Source organism: Engraulis encrasicolus, chromosome 7, assembly GCF_034702125.1.
Source record: "Engraulis encrasicolus isolate BLACKSEA-1 chromosome 7, IST_EnEncr_1.0, whole genome shotgun sequence".
In the NCBI taxonomy this organism is placed as follows: Eukaryota; Metazoa; Chordata; class Actinopteri; order Clupeiformes; family Engraulidae; genus Engraulis; species Engraulis encrasicolus.
Genome location: NC_085863.1, coordinates 10,178,307 through 10,183,306, shown reverse-complemented (window position 1 = coordinate 10,183,306; position 5,000 = coordinate 10,178,307). Strand labels below are relative to the sequence as shown.

At 45.8% G+C, this 5,000-nt stretch overlaps 1 protein-coding gene and 1 long non-coding RNA gene across 2 annotated transcripts in view; one reads left to right on the top strand and one right to left on the bottom strand.

Moving 5' to 3' along the window:
• The window catches only part of LOC134452446 (protocadherin alpha-C2-like), a 79,084-nt gene that overhangs the window by 11,652 nt on the left and 62,432 nt on the right, over positions 1-5,000 (bottom strand). The window lies entirely within an intron of this gene.
• LOC134452447 (uncharacterized) overlaps positions 4,655-5,000 on the top strand; it is a 2,005-nt gene continuing 1,659 nt past the window's right edge. The window contains exon 1 of the long non-coding RNA XR_010035458.1: positions 4,655-5,000. This exon is cut by the window's right edge and continues 406 nt beyond it. This is a non-coding gene — a long non-coding RNA (uncharacterized LOC134452447).

The following is a 5,000-nucleotide window of genomic DNA, read 5'->3' as shown; positions in this document are numbered from 1 at the left end:
ACCCTCAAATCTCAAGAGCCTGAATGCAGCGTTCATGCAACTCCAGGCACCTGGATTAATCTTGCCTATACACAGCATCAGGCTTAGGCACCTGGATTAATCCTGCCTATACGCAGCATCAAGCTTAAAGGGACACTGTGCAGGAAATGGTCAAAAAAGGTACTGCAACTATGCTGCTCATTGAAACGGGGCTGCCAATTGCCAAATTTGATCTGTGCATGAAAGTTTTCTAAGTAATAAACAAATATTTTCTAGTATGGTCCAAGTAGAGTCATTTTTGCAGCTAAAAATGGCTATTTTTGGAAATTCAAAATGGCGGACCATGGAGAAGATCCCCCTTTTCATGTATGAAAAATGCAATTTTCCCAGTCATAATGAATACTATAGAATTTGATGGTGGTGGTAAGTATTCATGAAAAAGGTAACATTAGTGAATGGGTAGCATGAATTCTGAAAATAAACAACTAAAAATCTCACACAGTGTCCCTTTAAATGTCTTAAGCACCGCATGTGTCTTTGCATGGACTCGTGAGCTACTGAGCTTTTGTGCGACTTAACCACTGCAATGGTTATTCTGTCACTTGCTTATTTATTCTCATTTCAATTCAACTCAATTCAATTCTCTCTCTCTCTCTCTCTGTCTCTCTCTCTCTCTCTCTCTCTCTCTCTCTCTCTCTCTCTCTCTCTCTCTCTCTCTCTCTCTCTCTCTCTCTGTCTCTCTCTCTCTCTCTCTCTCTGCTGTTTGTTAAAACCATCTTTACAAAGATGGAAGGATGGTCTGTAAAAGGGCCTGTTGAAATATCTTGCTGCATTTTTCCGTTCACTCCTACTGCCCTCTCAGCTGGCCAATCTGCTTCTCTGCGGCGTAGGCTCGAGGTGGAGGTGATAGTATCCAGGTTACCATGGCTCCTGGAGGAGAGGTTACCATGGTAGCCTCCTGTGGGTGGGTTGTTGGCGTTTTGTTTTTTGTCTGAAGTGTCCACAGCCCCATTTCGCCACCCAGTGTCCTATATTCTGACTCTCCTTGCTTTATTTAAACCTGTGTCTCTCAGTGACCTACAATTCCTCTGCTGCAAAGCCCTTGAGAGTGGCACTGAAGTGTGTGGTATGTGGGTGTGTGTGTGTTTTATGTTTGTGTGTAAGTTCATATGTTTATGTTGCTGCGTGTTCGTGTGTGTGATGTGGTGTTAATGGAGTGGTGTGTGTGTGTGTGTGTGTGTGTCTGTGTGTGTGTGTGTGTGTGTGTGTGTGTGTGTGTGTGTGTGTGTGTGTGTGTGTGTGTGTGTGTGTGTGTGTGTGTGTGTGTGTGTGTGTGTGCATGTACAGTATGTGAGTGTGTGCGTGCATGCCTGCATGTGTGTGTGTGTGTATGTCTGTGTGTGTTTGTCTGCATGTGCGTGAGAAGCACCAGTGTATGTCACTGCAGCGCCTTGCAACAGAAAGCCTTTGGGTAACATGATCAGGAATAAGCAGTTGAGCGTGTGTGTGTGGAATACAGAGCGGCTGGATGCTGCGGCTGGCTGGATGTCCAGAGCTCAGCCCTGTCTCACCTTGACACCTTTATGCCAATCACCCCCTCACCTCACCCTCCTCCCACCTCCGCTTCTCTCTGTCTCTAGCTATTACCGCACCCCAATCCATCTCTCTCTCCCTCTTTCTCTCTCTCTCTCCCTCTCTCTCTCTCTCTCTCTCTCTCTCTCTCTCTCTCTCTCTCTCGCCTTCTGCCGCCTCTTCTTTTCCTCCTCTTCCTCCCCCTCCTCCGCTCTATCACTTTCATTCTTCCATACAGTGCATACCTTGTATGAATGGTAACCATGGAAACTGCATCCTCCAGTTCAGCTTGCCTACTTGCTACACGCTGATGGCTGATCGTCCTACTGCAGCAATCTCTCTCTCTCTCTCTCTCTCTCTCTCTCTCTCTCTCTCTCTCTCTCTCTCTCTCCCTTACTTCCTTTCTCTGTGTCTGTGTGACTTTCTCTCTCTCTCTGTCTTCCTCTCTCTCTGCCCCCCACCCATCTCTCTGCCTTAAACGGTGTTGCCTAGCAACAAGAAGACACACAGTGTTCCCTGGCAACAGGACCACCTCGGGGCCCTGCCAATCCTGGCGATCCCTGTTTTTGGTCTCCAACCCCCAACATCCCTCTCCCTCTCTCTCTCTCTCTCTCTCTCTCTCTCTCTGTCTCTCTCTGTCCCTCTCTCTCTGTCTCTTCCCACGCGCTCTGCTCCCCATCTTCCTACCCCACCCCCACCCCCACCCAAATCACTGTCAGACTGTGGCAGACTCCTAATCTCCGCCTCGGAAAAAAATATGTCTCGTTTTATTTTTGTCTGCTCTTGCTGCACAGTAGTTCTGCTGCTCCCCTTTTTTGTCTCCACTGACCACTGTCTTTTCCTTTTTTTATCTTTTATAATTACACCAACACGTTTGCTAGTGTGGAAAATTACTACGAGAGGGCCACTGTATAAAAACCCCAGTAGTGCGGCGGCGCGCTGGCTTTATTTCTATTCAGCTGTACCTTCATATGGCTCCGACTTGCCATCCACGCTGCAGCCTAAATCTCCTGCCACACCCTAATCCACACTGCACAGCGAACAGTGAAATCACAGAGGTCTGCAGTGCATGCACATGTAGCATATAACACTCACAAATAGGCCCACACCCCATCGCTACTGTTTGCAAAACCCCATATTACTCCTGCATTCTCGATGCCAGGGATCCTAATAACAGAGACACATTCCATCTGTGCCAGCAGTATCCTTAGTATAGTACTCAGTATCCTAGCATAAAAAAACAACATATCATGTCTGCTCTGCACCAATGTTCTTCTATGAACATACGGCAGGAGCCACCTACAGGGGTTGGACAATGAAACTGAAACACCTGTCACCTGTCAGACACTGTCAGCCATTTTAGTGTTTAACCCTTGTAAGGTGTTCATGTTTTTGTTACATACTTTGTAGAAGGTGTTCGGGTCATTTTGACCCGGGTAAATAGAAAAATAATTCAAAAAAGGAATAAATCATAGCTCATATTCACCCTCATGTTCTCTTCATTGTGCTTGTACATTTCTGTGTGTATATGTCTCTGAGAGTGAGAGATACAGAGAGAGAAAAAGATAAGAAGACAGTGAAGAAAGTAAGTAAACTCAATCGAAGCTCTCGGATTGAGCCAAGGTTGAAACATTGATGCACAACTGAAGGACTTTTCCACATAATTCACCCTCATAATTCAGGGGCACTGATAAAAATGTTGGGCCCCATGAAAGATTCAAATTTTGGGCCCCCAAAATGTCAAATTATGTTATCAGCATCCTTCCAGGACCCTGTCAGAGCTGTTGGGCCCTAAGAATCTGTAACACCTTACCCCCCCTTGTGACACCCATGCTGCCTTGACTACTCAACATGTGATCACTATTCTATCAGAGAGTTTAGAAATTATTGACATATAAGCCCCCTAAAGTCATACAGGTGAAAATGAGCACCGGTAACACCTCCTGTGTAGTAGAAAAGTGCAGGGGGGGGGTTAGCAAGGGGAGGTCACTAACTTTTTTTCAGACTCATGTTCCTCACTGAAAATGAGCCAAAGCCAGTGAATCTCAGTCTGAAAGATTCACCTTAAATAGGCCTGCTGGCGACCCCATATGTGCAAAGAGGCTCGTGTACACTGTACCAGTAAGATTAGAGTGCGAAGGTTCAATTAGCAGGGTAAGAGCACAGTTTTGCTCAAAATATTGCAATGCATGCAACATTATGAGTGACATGTCAGAGTTCGAAACAGGACAACTTGTTGGTGCATCTATGACCAAGACAGCACGTCTTAGTGATGTATCAATTAGCCACAGTGACCAGGGTAAAGTCAGCATACCACCAAGAATGAGAAACCACATCCAACAGGATTAACTGTGGGCGCAAGAGGACGCTGTCTGGATGTTCGGGTGCTAATCTGGGTGGAAAACAAAACATAAAACCACAGCTGCCCACTTCAAGTCTCCTGTTTCCACCAGAGCTGTCTGTCGGGAGCTCCACAGGGTCAATATACACGGCCGGGCTGCTGTAGCCAAGCCAGTCTAAAAACAGGTGCTTCAGTTTCATTGTCTAACCCCTCTATTTAACCCATTCTATGCTCCTAGTGTGACATCCATGACAACTTCCAAAGTATTTTTTTTTAGATAGACCTTGCAAGGGGAAAGATGGTGCAGTTAAAGCCAATAGAATAATAAACAGTGGCTCCTAACTCTTAGTTTCCCAGAAATGCAAATCACCTCCTCTCCTTTCAATGCCAAATATTCCCCCGCTCGCTCTCTCTATGTCTTGGGTGTGGACTTCCATCTGAGTCTCTCCTTGAAGGTCTCCAGGAAGCAGAGAGAGATGCATGGGAGTGCATAACTGCCATGGATTTTCTCTCATAGCCGAGTGGACGATTTTCATCTGCATCTAAAACTCTCCTACGAGCCGGTGCAGGAAAATCTATATCTCCCTTCTGCTATCTTTCCCACTCAGTGTATCTAACCTCTCTGTCTATGTCCCTGTCTCTTTCTCTGGCTCTGGCTCTGGCTGTCTCTCTATTTGTCTGTCTGTCTGTCTGTCTGTCTGTAGGCCTACAAGTATACACATATATGTATATAACCTCTCTGTTATATGTGACCCCCCACCACGAAACCAGGCATAAGTCGCGCAGCCGCGTTCAGAGCTACAGCCAAATTTAGTCAGGGAAGCGATTTTCTATGTGTTTTGACATCTTGGAAGAAAACGGTGCCTTAACACTTATATTTTCAATTTCCATGGTCATTACATTCAAATTCGGTCAATAAAGATGTTTATTATGTCAATTATGTCAGCGTGATCAAAAGTTCAGGCTTCACTGAGCAAAGAGAAAGCCGAAATGGGCCACTTTTCCCCGACCGAAACAACCTCCGATCTGTTGCGGATCATCCAAGTGTTTGGTACGAGGAGAAAGCTAATGAAATGCCCTGTCCAATCACGTAGGTCAAATGGCGATA